Below are 21,441 nucleotides of genomic sequence, written 5' to 3'. Positions count from 1 at the left end.
TTGAGTCATTTCAAACTCAAAAAATCCTGAGTTGGATTCATTAGACCTACATCTAATGGTCAGTCTTAAACTCCAGATAACATGCATAATTTTGTGGTTCTTCAGGAATCCTCATCTCTCTTGCAGCCTCTACCCATTTGGTATAGACTTTGTAAGCTGGAGACAAAGTTCTACACTTCATTTCATAAACACAGATTTTATACTAGTCAGCTATATCTTCTATACTACATGAAACCCAGATTAAAATTCACAGAAATTCACAAGAGGTCAAATATGCCCTTCAGTGATGCCTGCATATGTGGGTGGATAGAATAAGCCATTTGGGGAGATGAGAAAAATACTCACATGATCCCTGACAATCTCTTTTAGACTCTGAAAATCCTCTGGGGCTATATATTAATAGAAATATTAAAATTCTAACACTATCAAATCTTTTTGAAAAAAATTAATTTTGTGGAAAGAAAGACAACAGGAAAAGCATGCTTCCCCCCAGTGATGTTGTTACTTAAATTGGCCTCTAGACATCATGTCTAGCCAATGCAATCCTCTTCTGATAATGCAAATGTTTCACTGGCTTCCTTAGACTAGTGTTTTGCAAACTGTGTTTCCTGGAGCCCATGGGGTACTGGTAAGATGCAACAGGGACATCATCAGGGTGAAGGAGAGGGCAAGAGGACAGGATTTTGAGTTATCTTCCTGCATCAACCAGATTCTTTTTTAAAAATTATCTTTTATGGATAAACAAGGTCCTACTGTATAACACAGGGAACTATACTTAATATCCTGTGATATACCATAATGGAAAAGAATATGAAAAAGAATATATACTTATATGTATAACTGAACCACTTTTCTGTTCACCAGAAACTAACGCAGCATTGTAAATCAACTACACTTCAATTTAAAAAAAATTATCTTTTATGTATTGGGCTATCAAGGAGAATTTATTTGGAAAAGGTTTTGAGTGCTTAAAATATTAGAAAAATAACTGCTTTAACTACAGAAACAGCATCAGTCCAGGTATTGAGTTCTTAGGTGAATTATGTATTGAGGGTCTTATATCATGGAAGAAAGTATCAATGGTTTCATGTCGATAGAGGAAACCTCTGATACTGAAAGTTGTGTGCAATGTATGAATCTAAAAGGATCACCCTCTTCCACCAACACTTCATTAGATAGTAAGTTCTTCTCATCTTACTCTACAAAGCACGCACCAATGGATAAGCTCTGCACTTGTTATGAAGTGAAATAAAGGTGGGGGACAGGGCAATAGTGCTGCCACCGGGGTTTAATCACCTTCATGTGAAATTCCACCATTTGAGATCAGAAGCTCAGCATGAAAAGACACACAGACCCCCATACATAAGTAACATTCTTCAAGGCATTCCCTTTATATGTGATCAATAATGCAAAAAAAAAAAAAAAAAAAAAAACCACCTGCGCTAGCACTCCTTGGTGCAAAGGAGAGATAGAAGAGGTTATTAGGGAGTACTGGTATAACAAGCCTACAGATGTATTATGGTTTTATACAATTATTCTCCAACACATCAGGAACTAAAGGTATTGTGACCTTGTTAATTTTAAAATTCTGTCCTTTTCCATAACCAGAAAAATCTTCAAAGAGAGAGAACATCTAATTCTTTATCCTATTCTCTATCTTCAAAGCAGACTTTCTTTTCTCCCTTGCATTTCGATTCCATTCTTCTGCTTGAGGCAGTTAAGAATTTTCAGGGAATTTTCAAAGAGACAAAAGCCACTCAAAAGAATATAAATGTCAAACACATGTAAATTTCCCCTGCTCCATTTTTTCCGAAGTCAGGAATGGCCTTTGTTTTCTCCTGGTATGTTTCAGCTGGCTGACATCTCTGGTTGAGGAGCAATCATCCAGGCAGCGAATTTACAATGAAATGACAATCAGTTACCAAAAATGTTGTAGGCACTGATAACAGGATTCAGAAGGGTCAGGAATGAGTGGAAGAAAATAGGCATTTCAAACAAGTGCACAGCAGCTGCTTCTGAACTGGGCTTAAGATTGCATCCAAAACATTTATTAATTTTCTGTTGTAAAATAAAGGGAAGCCAAGTAAAATTCTGATAAAGAATCATTCTGGAAAGGGGGAAAAACACTACCGTTTAAATGGTATTCCTGAGGTTAAATTAAATTCTTTCAGAAACATCTTTACTCCCATTTGTGTCAGTTCAGCCAAGATGAAGGAGGTGCTAAGAAGGAAGCAAAACATATCTTCAGATTTATACCTTCTTTGAGGATGATCCTACAGTTTTTATGGAACTGGATAACTAAACCAGGTACATGTAAAGAATAGATGCACAAAAGATTTCAGCAAACTTGTAACAACATGAAGAATTAATCCCAAACATATGACCTCTCAAAGAGATAGCAATTATACAAAAATGAAAGCAACTGTAGCAGCTACCTTTTCTTGTGTGCCTACTATAATTCAGAGGGTTAAATCAAAAAGACTTTGCAGGGCTTCCCTGGTGGCGCAGTGGTTGGGAGTCCGCCTGCCGATGCAGGGGACACGGGTTCGTGCTCCGGTCCGGGAGGATCCCACATGCCGCGGAGCGGCTGGGCCCGTGAGCCATGGCCGCTGAGCCTGCGCGTCCGGAGCCTGTGCTCCGCAATGGGAGGGGCCACAGCGGTGAGAGGCCCGCGTACCGCAAAAAAAAAAAAAAAAAAAAGACTTTGCAGGCTGGGTAATATTCTCTACCTTGCAGATAACAAAATCAAGAGCTTAAGTAAATGAACTTGTTCCTAGTCAAGAAATGAACATGAGACAGATCCAGGATTTTAAAGTAACCTTTTTGACTCTAAAATCAAGAGTCATAATCTTTGTGCTCTCCACGTAAAAAATAACATAAAAGATAAATGGGGAACCAGAATGGTGAGGGGTCAGCAGATTTTGTCACATAAACTAAAGAATTTTAGCCATTTAATCTAGAGAAAAGTGATTCAATGGGCTTTATAGGAGCTGTGGGAAAACATCTAAGAGGTCACAATATGGATGAGGAGAGATCATTTTTTAAACTGTATGTTTTATTAAAAACAAAAACATGTGGGTTCTACTTCTAGCTATGATAAAGAAACTTGATTCAGACTTAACACTTCCCATTAAGAACAACTGTTAAAGCTATGTAAAATAAAAGGGAAAACCCCCCAATTACTGATATTCATCAGAGAGCAATCAAGGCAGCCAGGATTCAATAGACCAAGATCCTGAAGGGAAAGAAAATGTATTGAGAATATCCCCATATTTGTCATTTTTTCCTCTAGAGCACCCGTCTGCATTTTTAGAGAAAAGGATAGGGGCAGGTCAGAAAGTGGTAATTAATCGGTTCTGTGAATTTCACTAGGTTGGAAAGATCAAAATTAATGAGCTCAGGGCTACCAAAAATAGCCAGGATTTAAGGGGAAAATATGTTTCTAGATAATCCCCTCTAAGAGTGAGATAATTTGTCATTAGCAAAGTGACACTAAAGAAATACTAAAGGAAGTTCTTTAGGCAGAAGGAAAATGATCCCTGGTAGAAGAAGAACACTAATGCAGAAACAAATGAAGAGCGCCAGAAAGGATAAATATATGGTTAAATCTAAATGAATATTGACTCTTTAATAAAATACATCTTGTGGGAATAAATTTTATATAAATTTATCATACACACATACGAATGAATATATTTTGTACATAATTTTAACATGTGACAATAATAACACAAAAAGTGGGAGAATGGTAAATGGAGTTAAAGTTTTTAAGCTTTCATTTACCCTAGAAGGGATTAAAGTAAAATTTTATTAGAATAAGGCAAAGATTCATTTTGTAATTTAGGATAAACTCTAAAATGAAATAAAAAAATACACGCTTAACAAGATAATAGAAGGAAAAGAGAATAATATAAAAATATTTGATTAATTCCAAAGAAGGCAAAAATAGAAGAAAAAAGAAAATAGGTGGGACATAGTAAAATAATACCTTTAAACCCAAATATATCAGCAATTACATTACGTACAAATGAACTACACATTCTATAAAAACATAAACATTGTCAAATTGGGGAATAAAGAACAAAACTCTACCATATGTTGCTTCCAGGAGACACACCTAAAATATAAGACTCAGATGAGTGAAAGTAAGAGGAGATACATTTTGCAAATACTAATCAAGATAAAGCTGGTATAGGCATTGGGTTGACCAAAAAGTTCCTTCGGTTTTAAAGTAAAAGACACATTTTTCATTTTCTCCAAGAACTTTATTGAACAATGTATTCACTGTTTTGTTCCACTACCTTCTGCCATTTTTCAGGCAACTTCATAATTCCATCTTCCCAAAACTTTTTATCTTTTTTGAGCAAAGAACTGTTCCAGGTGTCTTCTACAGTCTTCCAGGCAATGGAAAATTTTCCCTTAAAAGAATTTTGTAAAGACCAAAATAAATGGAAATCCAAAGGTGCACTGTCTAGTGGATATGGCAGATGAATCAGAACTTCCCAGCCAAGCTATAACAGTTTTTGCCCGGTCATTAAAGAAACATGTGGTCTTGCGTTATCCTGATGGAAGATTATGTGTTTTCTGTTGACTAATTCTGCATGCTTTTCGTCGAGTGCTGCTTTCAGTTGGTCTAACTGGGAGCAGCACTTGCTGGAATTAATTGTTTGGTTTTTCAGAAGGAGCTCATAATAGAGGACTCCCTTCTGATACTATCATATACACAACATCACCTTCTTTGGTTGAAGAGTGACCTTTGGTGTGGTCGATGGTGGTTCATTTCACTTGCCCTGTGTTCTCTTCTGTTCCACATTACTGGACAGTACCCATTTTTCTTTTTCTTTTTTGATATTGTTAAATTGTTTACAGTATATACTTTTCATTGCCCATTACAATTTGTTTTAAAAACAGAACATTATCATTACGTTTAAGTAGAGATTCATATGCAGAAATAAGGTCAAAAAGGTTTTTTTCGCTTTACTTATGTGGAAGCCAAACATTAAAGCAATTAACATAACCAAGCTGGTGCAAATGATTTTCAATGCTTGATTTGGATATTTTGAGTATGTCAGCTATCTCCCTTGTGGCATAACATTGACTGTTCTCAATTAATGTCTTGGTTTGATTGCTATCACCGTCAACTGGTCTACCCGACCGAGAAGCCTCATCCAGCAAGAAATTTCCAGCATGAAACTTTGCAAACCACTTTTGACATGTTCAGTCAGTCACAGCACCTTCTCCATACACTGCACAAATCATTTTTTGCATTTCAGTTGCATTTTTAACCTTTCTTGAAATAATAAAGCATAGTATGCCGAAAATGTTGCTTTTTTTCTTCCATCTTCAATATTAAAATGGCTACACAAAAATTCACCAATTTTGATTTTTTTAAATGCATGCTGATATGAGAGCTGTCACAATGCAATCTAACAAAATTGTTTTGAATAAAGTTAAAGACAACTAAAGCACTACCAGAGCCATCTTATGCGAAAAAACAAACAAACTTTTTGGCCAACCTAATTTAACACTAAGAAGATTTCAAGAAAAGAAGTATCAGTAGTGATGAAGAGACACAGTTTGTAATAATAAAAGATAAATTTGACTGGAATATAAATGTGTATATACCTAATAACATAGGCTCAAAATATATAAATCACAAACTGACCAAACTAAAAGGAGAAATAAAAGTACATATTCCTATAGCTCGAGAATAACTCACATCTCCCAGTCATTGATAAAACAAGGAGAAAAGGAATTAGATATGTTTTTTGAACAACTCAATAAACTAACTTGACCTAATTGGTGTGTGTGTGTGTGTGTGTGTGTGTGTGTGTGTATAAAACACTATGCCAAATAACTGCAGAATACAGTCTTTTCAAGTGGACATAGTATCTTTACCAAAACGCGCTATGAAGCAAGAATGTACCTTCTGATCACAGTGGAATTAAGACTGAAATCAGTAACCAAGAGATACCTAGAAAATCTTCAAATATTATAAACAAAGCAAGTGTTTTCTAAGTAATCCATAAATCAGAGAATAACAAAGCAAATTAGAAAATATTCTGAAGTGAATAATTATGAAAACAAAGATATGAGAATTTATGGAATATAGTTGAAGTAATGCTTACAGAAAAATTTATAGTGTCAAATGCACATTTTAGGAAAAACTTGAAAAAGCATATAATTTTCTAAGAAACCAGAAAAAGAACAGCAAATTAAAGAAAAAAGGAAATACTAAAGATAAGAGTAAAAAATAAATCAATGACAAAAAGTCTACAAACAATAAATGCTGGAGAGGGTGTGGAGAAAAGGTAACCCTCCTGCACTGTTGGTGGGAATGTAACAATAAATTGGTACAACCACTATGGAGAACAATATGGAAGTTCCTTAAAAAACTAAAAATAGAACTATCATATGATCCAGCAATCCTACTCCTGGGCACACATCCATAGAAAACCATAATTCAAAAAGATGCATGCACACCAATGTTCATTGCAGCACTATTTATTTACAATAGGGAAGACATGGAAGCAACCTGAATGTCCACTGACAGAGGAATGGATAAAGAAGATGTGGTACATATATACAATGGAATGTTACTCAGCCATAAAAAAATAATGAAATAATGCCATCTGCAGCAATATGGATGGACCCAGAGAGTATCATACTAAGTGAAGTAAGTCAGACAGAGAAAGACAAATATCATATGGTATCACTTATATGCAGAATCTAAAAAAGAAGGATACAAATGAACTTATTTACAAAACAGAAATACTCACAGACTTCGAAAATAAACTTATGGTTACTAAAGGGGAAAGGTTGGTGGGAGGGATAAATCAGGAGTTCAGAATTGACATATACACACTACTATATATAAAATAGATAACAAGGACCTACTGTATAGCATAGGGAAATCTACTCAGTATTCTGTAATAACCTATACGGGAAAAGAATCTGAAAAAGAATGAATATATGTATATGTATAACTGAATCACTTAACTGTACACCTGAAACGAACACAACATTGTAAATCAATTATATTCCAATATAAAATAAAAATTAAATTTAAGAAACTGATGAAATAGAAAACCTAATAGAAAAAAAGGAAGAAAATTTGTTTTTTGGAAAAGATTAATAAAATTGATAAACATCTAGCAGACTGATTACAAAGAAAAAAATTTCAAGGATTAGAAGTGGAGGGCTTCCCTGGTGGTGCAGTGGTTAAGAATCTGCCTGCCAATGCAGGGGACACGGGTTTGATCCCTGGTCCAGGAAGATCCCACATGCCGCAGAGCAACTAAGTCCGTGTGCCACAACTACTGAGCTTGCATTCTAGAGTCCGCAAGCTGCAACTGCTGAAGCCCGCATTCCACAACTACTGAATCCCATGCGCCTAGAGCCCATGCTCCGCAACAAGAGAAGCCACAGCAATGAGAAGCCCATGCACCACAAGGAACAGTAGCCCCTCCTCACCACAACTAGAGAAAGCCCGCGCGCAGCAACGAAGACCCAACACAGCCATAACAAATAAGTTTTTTTAAAAAAGTAGATATCATTAGAGATTTTAGATTGATTTTTAAAATAACATTTAGCTTTCAGATAGGATGTAGAAGGTCTTAAGGGACCATTGTACCCATCATATAAACTAAAAGGATAATTGAATCTCCCCACCTGACTCCCCCATCATATTTAAGATATGGGAGAGTTGTAGACACAAAGTAGTCTAAGAAAATTAAATTACAGAGGAGTTTAAGGAATTTCTAGGTGAGCAGATGTCAGTGGCCAAATTTTATTCTGCAGGGTCTCCACTGGGGCCAGTGAAAAACTGAACGTGGAATTTTCCTGGGATACAGAAAAGCCTGCAGCCTTTGTGTGCTGGCATGAATGGACTGAAATCAGTAGAAGCTCCAGATGCAGGGAACTTGTTCTTGCCTGCCAACTTTCCCCATGGAGCTTTTCTGAGTATGTGTCAGGGGCATGGAAGCTGAACTAGAAAGCAGAGGGAGCATTCTGCATCTTACACAAAGATCACAAAGTCCTACTAGAGGGAGTGGCCTGTAGTAGACACAGGACAGAACAAGGTAGTTCTAAAGACATTTGAAAAGGTGAAGAGAACCTAACTAACGTGGTAACCCAGACACAATTCAGCTCAAATCCTGACTGGATTGTAAAAACTGTCCCTTCTCCCTAACTTATTGCCCAGGGAAAGGACACGCCCTCACTTGTACAAGATAATATTTACTCCAGAGGTTACAGTTTTTTTTATTAGGCAATTGCTGGAACACGATAAAAAGTTGTGAGACAGGTGTAGAAGCAATATATGACTCCTAATTAAGAAAAAAACCTGTCAATAGGAGCAGACTGATGAATGGTTCAGATATTGGAATTAGAGAGACCTTAAAATAACTTTTAAAATACATTAAAGAAATTAGAAGAAAAAATAGACAAAATAGACACAAAAAAGAGAATTTCAAGAGAAAAGTAAAATCTTTACAATAGAACCAAGTGGAAATTCTAAAACTGAAAAAATACTATATATTAAATTAAAATTTATTTAATGTACCTAAAGCAGAGTGGACATAGCAGAGGAAAAAAATGCCAATTACTTCATCCAGGTCATCACACAAACTGGTTGTAAACCAAAAATAAAGGAAAAAAATTTAGATACAGACATAAATTCTTACACACAAACTAAACAGGTAGATTATATTCAAGAGCACAATCATAAAAATGATAACTGACATTTCATCAGAAAACAATGGAAGGCAAAATAGAATTGACTTCTTTAAGTGCTGAAATAAAAAAAGCTAGAATTAAAAAAAAAACAGAGCCTATATAAAGACAATTTTAGACAAACGAAAGCTGAGACAATATGTCACCAGTTTTTCAGGCTGAAAGGGAACAATCCATGATGTCACCACAGATCTGCAGCACAAATCTGCACATTTGACCAGAAAGGTCAAATATGTGCAAAAATGTAAAATAATATTTTTAAAAGTTAAAAGAAAAGTACTGGCTACTAAAAACCACAGTAAAAACAATACATTGAGGAGTTCATAATACATGTAGAAATAACATGTATGACATCAATAGCATAATTGGAGAGAAAAGAAATGGAATTATACTCTTACAATGTTTTTACATTGCTCATGGAGTAGCACAATACTAATTCAATTATATTGATAAGTGGGGTAATAAACTGAGGATGTTTATAGTAATCCCTAGAGCAGTGGTTCTCTACCAGTGGTAATTTTTCTTCCAAAGGGACATGAGCCATTTTTGGTTATTTCAATTCTGGTTGGGGGAGAGGGGGACTTTTCTACTATCATATAGTGGGAAGACGCCAGGGATACTGCTAAAAATCCTACAATGCATAGAACAGCTCTCACAGCAAGGAAATATCTGGCCCAAATGTCAGAATGCCAAGGTTGAGAAGGCTAAAATACAAAGTGGTGACTAAAATAACCATTAAAAAAGGTGGGGGGTGGGGGTGGGTCTTAATCTGGAATGATTAAAAAACACATGATTAATCCAAAAGAAGTCAAGAGAAGAGACAAATAACGAAAAGATGGGACAAATAAAAACATAACAAGCCACTAGACATAAAAGCAAATATGTCAACGATTACAGTAGATTTTTCATGGGCAAATACTCCATCTATTGGCATAAAGTGGTTCATAATAAGACAGACTGTCAGACAATCCACTGTAATCATAAAATCTTGTGTGACTATATAAATGTCAGACAAAGTAGACTTCAAGACAGGGAGTATTATTAGAGATAAAAGAACATTTCATAATAACAAAATGGTTAATCAAGAAGATATCATTCCAAGTACATATGCAAATAATAGCATCACTTCAAAATGCATGAAACAAAAATTAAAGCTAGATTTGATAGAACTAAGAAGATAAAGACAAATCCACATAGTCGGGGGTATTTCAGTTTCTGAAAGATTATTTTTATATAGATTACTAGCAGTAATCAATATAAAAAAATGTTCAGTAATATTCAGTATAGGTAAAGAAGATTTTGAACAACATTATTAACCAATTCGACCAAATAGATGTGTATTAAATATGACAAACAACAGCATCAGAATACAGTCTTTTCAAGGGCACAAGGAACATTCTCCAGAATACACCATATGTTGCTCTTCAGAGCAGGTCTTAAAAGTTTAAAAACAATGAAACAAATTTTAAAATGTTCCCTGTCCATAATAGAATTAAACCAGAAATCAATGATGAAGACAACTAGAAAATCTCCAAACACTTGAAAATTAAATATTTCTAAGTAACCTATTAGTTAAAGAAGAAATAATATTTAAAATCTGAAAATAATTTGAAGTAAAAACAATGAAAATTCAACATGTCAAAATTTGTGGGATGGAACTAAAGCAGAGTTTAGAGGAAATTTTATAGCTTTAAATGCATATATTGGAAACATGTTTAAAATCAATTACTTAAGCTTCCTTCTCATAAAACAATAATATGGGGGTGTGGAAATGAAGAGCAAAATCAGTGAAACAGAACAGAGAAAATCAACAAAGCAAAAAATGGGTTCTTTGAAGAGATTATTAAAACTGAACTTCCTTGCAGGACTCATCAAGAAAAAAGGAGAAAATACAAACTATGACTATCAGGAGTGAAAAAGGAACACCACTACAGATAGTGAAAGATAACAGGAGAATGTTATAAACAACATTATGCCAATAAATTTGTCCAGCTAGATGAAATGAACAAAGTGCTTGAAAACATATCCTACCAAAACTGACACAAGAAAATAAAGAAAAACTAAATATTTCCATATTAGTTAAACAATTAGAATCTGTAAGTTAAAACAATTCCACAAAGTAAATTCCTGACTTGACAGCTTCAGTAGTAATTCTACCACTCATATATATGAATAATACCAGTCTTACACAGTCATTCAGAGACAAGAGATAAAAGAAACAATTCCCAGTGCTGGATATGAGACCAGCATTATCCTGACACCAGCATCCAACAAAATTTTTAATGAGAAAAGAAGTGAATAGAGTTATAAAATGTCTAAAAGAATATACCAGTAAATATTAATAGAATAGAGCAGTATATGAAAAAGGATTATATATATTCACCAAGTGAACTTTAGCCCAGAAATGCAAGGTTAGTTTAACCTTCAAAAAACCACTAAATAGAGATATATTCCATATTCATAAATTGGAAGACTCATTATTATTAAGATATCATTACCCTGCACCCAAAATTAATATATAAAGTCAATGCAATCCCTACCAAGTAAAACCCAATAGGCCTTTTTTTTTTTTTGCAGAAACTGACAAGATGGTACTAAATTTGTTTAAAATATAAAAGATCTGGCCTAGTTATGAAAATCTTGAGAAAAAATCAATTAAAACAACTTACATTACTAAATTTTAAGACATTCTATATAATGTTATACCAATTAAGACAGTGTGGTATTGGTAACAAAAATAGACAAATAGATCAATGAAACAGACTGAAGAGTCAGGAGGTAGATTTATACACATAATGGTTGCTTTATTTTGCCAAAATTATACAGAAAGGAAGGCCTACTCAATAAATGATGTTGGAACAACTAAGAAAAAAATGAACTATAGTATACTACACATAAAAGTTAAAGTAGATAGTGAATTTAAAAATGAAAATATAAAATTCTAAAATAAAACTTTTGTTCATGTCTTCATTATTGAGCTAGGCAAAATTTCTTAAACAAGACACAAAGAACACAAAATAAAAAAAAAAGGGGGCTTCTCTGGTGGTGCAGTCATTGAGAGTCTGCCTGCCAATGCAGGGGACACGGGTTCGTGCCCCAGTCTGGGAGGGTCCCATGTGCCGCGGAGCGGCTGGGCCCGTGAGCCATGGCCGCTGAACCTGTGCGTCCGGAGCCTGTGCTCCGCAATGGGAGAGGCCACAACAGTGAGAGGCCCGCGTACCGCAAAAAAAAAAAAAAAAAAAAGATACAACTGACTTCATCAAAACTAAAATCTTCTGCCCATCAAAAGATATCTTTTAAAAAGTGGAAAGGCAAGCCACAGATGAGGAGAAAATATTATATATAGATATATAGATATGACAAGAGACTCGTATCTAAAATGTGCAAACAATTCCTATAAATCAATTAGAAAAAGGTAAATAGCTCAATCTTTAAAAAATTATACAAACTACTATGTATAAAATAGATAAGCAACAAGGATGTACTGTATAGCACAGGGAAATATAGGCATTCTTTTGTAATAACTTCATTTTGATTTTTTAGTTTTTTGGTCGCACCGCATGGCACGAGGGATCTTAGTTCAACGACCAGGGATCGAACCCATGCCCCCTGCAGTGGAAGTGTGGAGTCTTAACCACTGGACTGCCAGGGAAGTCCCTATTTTGTAATAATTTTAAATGAACTATAATCTATAAAAAATTGAATCACTATGTTTACTCCGGAAACTAATATTGTACGCCAACTTTACTTCAATTAAAAAAAATACTAGAAAAAAATGAGCTCTCCTCCCCTCACAATTACTGTTTTAAATGACTTGAAAAGGCACCATCCAAAGAAGATATTCAAAAAGCCAATAAGCACGTGAAAAGATTCTCAACAGTGTAACTCAATAGGGAAATTCAAATTAAACCAACTAAGGGGTACCATTACACCTATTAGTAACACTAAAATTTAACAGGTTGACAAAACCAAACATTGGAGGGAGTGTGGAGCAGCCGTAAACATTATACATTACTGGTGGAATGTAAAGTGACTCAACTCAACCATTTTTAACAACTGCATAGCAGTTTCTCATAATGTTAAATTTATACCTACCCTGTGACCCACCATGCCTAGATATATACCAAAAAGTAATAAGTCATATATCTACAAAAATACTTCTATAAGAAGTTGACAGAAACTTCATAATAGCTTAAAATAAGAAACTATTTGTCCATCAACAGAAAAAATTATTAAAATTTTGTGGTATATTCATGTAATGGAATATCACACCACAGTGGGAAAAAAAACCACTACTGATGAATAACACAGGTGAATCTCTAAAACATTACAATCAGCAAGAGAAGTCAAACATGAAAATACATACTGTATGATTTTGCTTATATGAAATCCAAGAACAATTAAAACTAATCTATTGCTATACATATGACAATAGGGGTTACCTTGACAGGAGGGGGGTGTGAATATTAACTAGAAAGGGTATGAGGGAACTTTCTGGAGCGTTAGCTCTTTTAACTTTATCTGGGGTATTTTTATACAGGTATAATCATAGATAAAAATTTATTGAGCTATACATTTAAGACTTGCACATTTTACTTTATTTAAATTACACTCAATTTCAAAGAGAAAATAGGAGGATACTATGAAAAATTTTTTGTCAATATATTTGAAACTTTAGTTGAAATAGACAAATTTCTCAAAAGTTACATTTAAAATATTTGAACATTCTTCTATCTAGTAAAGAAATTTAATCTGTAATTTACTATCTCTGACAAAACTCTGAACCCAGGTGGCTTCACCCATGGTTATTCCAAGCATTTAAGAAAGAAATAACAATAATATTACACAAATTTCACCAGAAAATAGAAAATAAGGAACACTTTTAAACTGGTTTTATCAAATCAGCATATCTTGATGCCAAAACTTGACGAGGACATTACTAGAAAGGCAAACATTAGGCCAATCTCTCTCATGTTTAAGATTTTAGGCACAGAAGTCTTAAAACATTAGCAAAACAAACCCACCAATAAAATATATGGAAGATATTACATCATGAATAAGTTGGATTTATTCAAGAAATACAAGGTTGGTTTAACATTTGAAAATCAATCATTGCCATTCTAGCAGAGAAAATATCTGATAACTCAATAGATGAGCAAACACTTGATAAAATTCAATACCCATTCATAATTTTATTTTTCTATTCTTTTTTATTGCATATAATTGACTTTCAATGTAAAATTAGTTTCAGGTGTACAACACAGTGTACATTACATTAGTACACACTTTTTATAGGTTACAAAATGATCACCACTATAAGACTAGTTACCATTAGTCAACATACAAAGTTATTACAGTATTATTGACTATATTCCCTATGCTGTACGTTACATCCCCCCGTGACTTATTTATTTTGTAACTGGAAATTTATACTTTTTAATCACCTTACCTATTTCACTCATCCTCTCACCACTTCCCCTCTAACAACCACTGGTTTGTTCTCTGTATCTACGAGTCTGTTTCTGTTCTGTTTGTTCATTTGTTTTGTTTTTCAGATTTCACATGTAAGTGAAATCATATGGTATTTGTCTTTTTCTGTCTCACTTATGTCACTTAGCATAATACCCTCTAAGTCCATCCATATTATCGCAAATGACAAGATTTCCCTCCTTTTTAAAGCTGAGTAATATTCCATAGTATGTATACCACATCTTCTTTATCCATTCACCTATAGATGGATACTTAGGTTGCTTCCATATCTTGGCTATTGTAATTAATGCTGCAGTGAACATAGGGGTGCATATATCCTTTTGAATTAGTATTTTGTTTTCTTTGGGAAAATACCCAGAAGTAGAATTGCTGGATCATATGGTAGTTCTATTTTTTTGAGGAACTTGCATATGTTTTCCATAGTGGCAATACCAGTTTACATATCCACCAACAGTGCACGAAGGTTCCCTTTTCTCCATATCCTTGCCAACACTTTTTCTTTTTTGTCTTTTTGATGACAGCCATTCTGACAGGTATGTGGTGTTATCTCACTGTCGTTTTAATTTGCATTTTCCTGATGATTAGTGATGTTGAGCACCTTTTCATGTGCCTGTCGGCCATCTGTATGTCTTCTTTGGAAAAAAGTCTATTCAGGTCCTCTGCCCATTTTGTTTTTGGTTTTTTTTTTTTTTTTTTTTTAATTTTATTTTATTTTATTTTTTTGCTTTATAACAAATTTAATCAGTTATACATATACATATGTTTCCATATCCCCTCCCTGATTGGGTTGTTTGTTTTTGCAATGTTCAGTTGTATGAGTTCTTTATATATTTTAGATATTAATCTCTTATTGGATGTATAGTTTGCAAATATCTTACTCCATTCAGTAGGTTGCCTTTTCCTTTTGTTGATACTTTCCTATGCTGTGCAAAAGCTTTATAGTTTCATGTAGTCTTGTTTCTTTATTTTTGCTTTTATTTCCCTTATTTGAAGAGACATATCCAAAAAAACATTGCCAAGATTCATGTCAAGGAGCATACTGCCTATTTTTTTTCTAGAAGCTTTATGATTTCAGGTCTTACATTTAAGTCTTTAATCCATTTTGAGTTTATTTTTGTATATGGTGTGAGAAAGTAGTCCACTTTATTTTGTATGTAGCTGTCCAGTTTTCCCAACACCATTTATTGAAGAGACTGTCTTTTCCCCATTGTATATCCTTGCCTCCTTTGTCATAGATTAATTGGCCATATAAGCATGGGTTTATTTACAGGCTCTCTAGTCTGTTCCATTGATCTATGTGTCTGTTTTTGTGTCATTACTATACTATTTTGATTACTATAGCTTTGTAGGATAGTTTGAAATCAAGGAGCATGATACCTCTAGCTTTGCTCTTTCTCAGGACTGTTTTGTATATTTGGGGTCTTTTGTGTTTCCATACAAATTTTAGAATTATTTATTCTAATTCTATGAAAAATGTCTCATTCATAATTTTTAAGAACTTTTGTAAACTAGGAATAATAGGAAACTTCCTTGATTTGGTATTATGTCTAATATCTTAATTAATGATAGAATTCTGAGAGATTTCTCTAGCTGTGTAGAAAGATACAAGGATGCCAGCTACCACTACTCCTAGTCAACATTGTAAAGAAGTCCTGACTAATGAAATAAGGCATATAAAGGAAATAAACAGCACGGGCTGTAGAAGTGAAGAACTAAAATTATGTCAAACATCATAGTTGTGTGTATAAAATATCCAAAAGAATCTATAAACTAATAGAATTACTAAGTAGATTTAGCAAGATCACTGAATACAAGGTCAATATAAAAAATTCAATTGTATGTTTCATGCACGCAAAACCCAGTACGATAAAATGTAAATAAAATATAATTATATTACTATTTATAACAACAGCAAAAACAATCATATGTATGGGAACATTTTAACTACAAATATACAAGTCTTATGCACAGAAAACTATAAATATTACTGAGAGAAATTTTAAAAGATAAAAATAAATGAAAGGATATAGCATGTTCATGGATTAGAAGCTTAAATGTAGTAAAGACATCACTTCCTCTCAAATTTACCTATAGAGTCAATGCAATCCCTAACAAAATGCCAGCAAGTTTCATTTCTTTTTTCAAGAAATTGACAAACTGAGTCTAATACACACGAAAATGCAAAGGGCCAAGATAAACTCAAACAAAAAGAACAAAGTTGGAGATCTGACACTACTAGGCACCAAGATTTATTTAAAGTATTAGTAATTTAAGTGTGGAATTGGCACAAGAATATACATACAAAGCACAGAAAGCAAGGAGAATTCTTAGATAGACCCACACGTTTTGTCACTAGACTTGTAACAAAGGACAAAAAGTATCTCTGCAATGCAGTAAAGAAAGGATGGTCCTTTAATAAACTATGCTAGATTAAATGGATATTCATGTGAATAAAGCTTGATCGTTGCCATTCCTTTCCCTATTTTATAGAGGACGATGGGACTGAAGAGGTGAATGATGTAACTAAGATCACACAGCTGATAAACCAGAGCTTCGTAAGATGTAGTTGGTCCTAGTTATGGGCCAAGAGTTTTACATACATTATCTCATTTGATTCCTCCAAATAGCTTTGTTTTATCAAAATTTTGTACATAAGATACTAGAAGTGACTAACCGGACAAGAGGTTGGGGTGTAGGGTAAGGGGCTTGTGGCCGGGAAACCACCCATGTCAGAAAGGGAATGCAATGACAGTCACATTACAACAGGCCGGAGAGCGCCCTGAACAGCTGGATAAGGAACTTTCACACTTCCCTAAAAGAAGAAGAAAAAAAAAAAAAAAACCTGCAGAAAGAATAACTGAGAATGATGCTTGGAACTTGTTGCATGATTTGTGTTAATCATGGAAAATTTTTCAGGGGATGAGGTCCTAACCTTTCTCATATACAAATATGCCCCCAAAATAGGTTTTTGATGAGAATATCATTTATGAAGTTACTGAATCATTCAGTAAATATTGACTGAGCACTCTTCCACATCGGGCACAGGGTTAATGCCTGAGGAAACAACACCCAACAGGACAGAGAAGCCTTCGCGGAGTTTCTGTTCTAACAGGAAGACCAGTCATGAACAAATCACCTAAACCACAGACACTGTCATTTCAGGCTGTGCTTGGTGCCACAAAGGAGAGATACACTGAGAGAACGTGGGCGTGGAGGAAGGCGTGGTAGAGAGTGGCATGGGCCTTCCTGCCCCTGACTTCCCCTTGCAAGGTGCTTGGGATGCTTCCTCCCCACCAGTGGTCCTCAGAATACCCCTGCGGGCATCATCTGAGAACTTCTTAGAGAGGCAGAATCTCAGGCCTCACCCCAGAACTCCTGAATCAATCCATATTTTAACAAGATCCCCAGGGTTTGTGAGCACACCGAAGTTTGAAAACTACTCTTCAGGATTGCTTCTAACAGCCAGAATTTCCACTATTTCCATGCTCTGTCTGCATAACAAGGGGCAAGCCAGAAGTGTCCCCACCTTACCCCCGGTGTCCCCTGCCATGCCTGAGGGGAATGGGTGTATACGTGTCCAGATCCCTCAACACTGAGCTGTGCATTTTACCCTTTTCCCAGAGCTTCCCACGGGATTAAACTCCGTCGTCCTCTGTGGGAGCTGGTGCACTCTATCGGCTGCCTTCCCTTCCCCGTGTCACTTCCCTCCTTCCCTGCCCACGTTCCCTGTAGCTCCCAAATAAACTACTGCCATTTGCTTTTTGTCTCAGGGTGTTTGGAAGGGAACCCAAGACAGGAGGTCTCTCTGAGGAGATATTATGTATGTGAGCTGAGAACTGAAGGATGACAAGGAACCACCTGGTGAAGATCTGGGAGAGGCGCTCTCCCAGCAGAGGCAATAGTTAGTGAAAAGGCCCTGGGGCTGGGAAGAACTGGGCGGTGCTCAGGGACTAGAATTGAGGCCATTGTGATGGAAGCACAGTGGGAAGCTACATGGACAATGGGTGGGGGAGTATAAGAGTGGGAGAAGAGTTGACACCAACTGCACTAACGCAGGTGACAGATGCAGGATCTATCCACTGGGTGGGTCTGGTGGCAGCCGTGTGAGTAGAAGGTCAGAGAGGCAGGTAGAAGCATTTTGACCTCATCTTCTGGCCTGAAGATATCCACAAATGGTTAACATACCCACAGGCTCACCCGACTTTTGACTAACGCCATAAAATTAAGCTCATCCTCCAATTTTACCTGTCCCTAATATGACTACACTAAGGACGCAAAAGCAAACGGATACGCCAGAAATGTTTGGTCCTTACCTGAAAATGCCTAACACAGCACCTGGCACACATGAAGCACTCAGCAACATCTCCTTCCCTAACCATCTAGGCCATGTTCACAGAGAAGCAAAGATGATTAAGATAAATACTATCCCACTTCCTGGCTTTGGTTCCTGGACCTAGGCTGATGATCATCCATTTAGCAAACATGTATTATGCATCATGTATTGGCGGGCTCTGTGCTGGGCACCAGGGAGTCCAAGATTAGCAAGATAAGGTTACAGAGGGAAGCAGCCTGAATACTGTAATTCCACGTGATAAGTGTGATAAGCACGCTATCGACAAAGGCTAATGTAACTATGGAAAGAAGTATCGAACCCTTTTCATGGGAGTTTGGAAAAGCTTCAAAGAGGAAAATAATACAACTGGCACTTGAGTTGGACTTAAAACAATGAGTAGAAGTTTATCAGCCAAGGCAACGAGGGAAAAGATGAATATTTATCTGAGGGAAAGTTCAAGAGGACTCAAACACAACCTGCATGAAGTGATGGGAGGGAAAGAAGGAGCAGTTTCCAAGTGTGTCTCATCGAGTGCCTGGTACAGCTTTCTTAACTTCAGGATTTTTCAAAAACTTTCATATATGCTTTGTGATTCTCCATCAGAAAGGCATATTTAGCATTTCCTAATCTTATTTGACCACAGGTAGTTCTTTTCATTGTTTCCAATTTTAAAAATTAGATTACTTCCAGATAAGAAAAATTATCTTAGATCACATTATGAAGTGACTGGTGTACCAAACCCTGGAAGTAACAGTTAAAAAGGAAAATTAAGTTTTTAAGAAAGGACTATCAATATATATCATTAAACTGATGTTTTAGAAAGCTAAAATTGTACCAGGAGAGACAGTTTGCTTGAACTATGATAGCTCCAATAATAGGGTTTTAAAAGATCCCATAATCTCTGCCAAGGACACATTCTAATCTTAAAACCTTCCAGTCAAGAAGTTTCGCATTGCATCTAACTTAAGTTCTTCTTGCTGCAAATTAAATCCATGTATCATCTGTGCATGCTCCTTTACAATTAATGTTATTTTTCCAGCAGATTATTATGGTAATGAAGTATTTTCCTCCTTTACTGACTCCAGTAAAACTCTAAATAAATAACAATACACCAGAGAAATGCAGGTGGTGAACACTAAAAATCAGTTGATTTCCAAATTTAAATTTTTTTTTTTTTAATAATGAAGCAATCAGCTCCCTGGGTATTTATTTCAGAGTCTACCCTTTTTTAGATATAAGTATTCTACCTAGATATAAACAGGCTCTTTCAGAGCCTAATTCCTCCTTCATATGACTATTCTCTCTCTTTTTTTTTTTTTTTTTTTTTTGCGGTACGCGGGCCTCTCACTGTGGTGGCCTCTCCCGTGGCAGGGCACAGGCTCCGGACGTGCAGGCTCAGGGGCCATGGCTCACGGACCCAGCCGCTCCGTGGCATGAACCCGTGTCCCCTGCATTGGCAGGCGGACTCTCAACCACTGCACCACCAGGGAAGCCCGACTATTCTCTTTTGCCTCCTGATACTCTTGACCAAGAATATTTGCACATGGCCGAATGGGCTGTCCAATGGCTGGGCTGTATGCTCTTCCTCACCACCTCCCAGCGAGGATTTAAGAGAGCTGGAATCAGGAGTCCTCTGCTACCAGCTGTGTGATTTGGAGTAGGCACTGCCGTATCTGTGCTCCCCCTTCCTGATGTGTCCAGTGAAACTGTCTAGAGTCTACTGTCTCTAAAGCCTGTACCATCTCTATGAGCCTGAGAACAGGTCCCTTATCTTCTCCACACTCCATCTATAGAAGGGGTAAATCCTCAGGGTTGGAGAGACCCCTAGATACTTTCCCTCCCATGGTTCCTGCTCTAGCACATTCACAACAGAAAATTATGCAGCACTGAGAATTTGGTAGTCATCAAATTTCCCCAACCTCTCCTAGTGATCAAGCAAAGTTAAGTCTGGATATTTAATGTTTCTGGTCTATACCATCCTCTCCAACAGCTGCACAGAACATATCCTTCTCCTTGGAATAAAAAATGGATACAGTCCCAAAAGACAGGTAAACCTTATGCATCTCCTGAAGGACCTTCCCTCATTCTGCTGGAGCTAAACAATTAGCCCAGACTGGAATATGATGGCAAAAGATTTCAAGTCAGAAGAGAAAACATTTAAGTTTTCGTTCAGAGATTTTAGCCTGTTATTCTACAAGTCCCATATCTAGCCCACAAATGGCGTTTTTTTTCCTTTAAGTTTGAGCCAACTTACATGAATGAGAAAAATTTACATAAAAACTCAGATTTACAATTTCTCTCGAAAAATCTAAAGATCTGCCTATGCTAGGACTGCATCACCTTGCTGGTATGTAACACCACTGCCCCTTTATACTTTTCCCATTGTTTCCCTTACATGTCGCCAAGGGAAAACATGCTTCATCATGCTTGTGCAGCCTTTTTATTGTTGCTGTTGTTTTAAAGCAGAAGTAAATTTTTCTCTATCAACGTATTTTTTTTGGCCGCACCATGCAGCTTGTGGGATCTTTGTTCCTGACCAGGGATTGAACCCATGCCCCCTGCTTTGGAAGCCCAGAGTCTTAACAACTGGACCACCAGGGTAGTCCCTCTCTCTATCTGGTGTAAAACCAGATATACACCAAACGGACTGTTCAAGAAAAATGGAAAATGGTGTATTTCTAAGGGGAAGAAGAGAGCATTGCTTCTTGTTTAGGCAAATGTGAATCCACATGACTCTTATCTGCCTAGCCCTATGGACATTTAAGTTTGAGAGAGTGTGGGAAGCCTTGGGTGGGGGAAACCATCCTGAATGGGAATCAGCTATCCCTTCTCTCTGACTCTATCTGTGCAATAAGCTGGTTGGACTAGGTGGTCCTTCCTGTCAT

The sequence above is a fragment of the Mesoplodon mirus genome (genome assembly GCF_964341445.2).
Source record: "Mesoplodon mirus genome assembly, chromosome: 5".
Classification (NCBI taxonomy): domain Eukaryota; kingdom Metazoa; phylum Chordata; class Mammalia; order Artiodactyla; family Ziphiidae; genus Mesoplodon; species Mesoplodon mirus.
Note: the sequence above shows the minus strand (reverse complement) of the source record.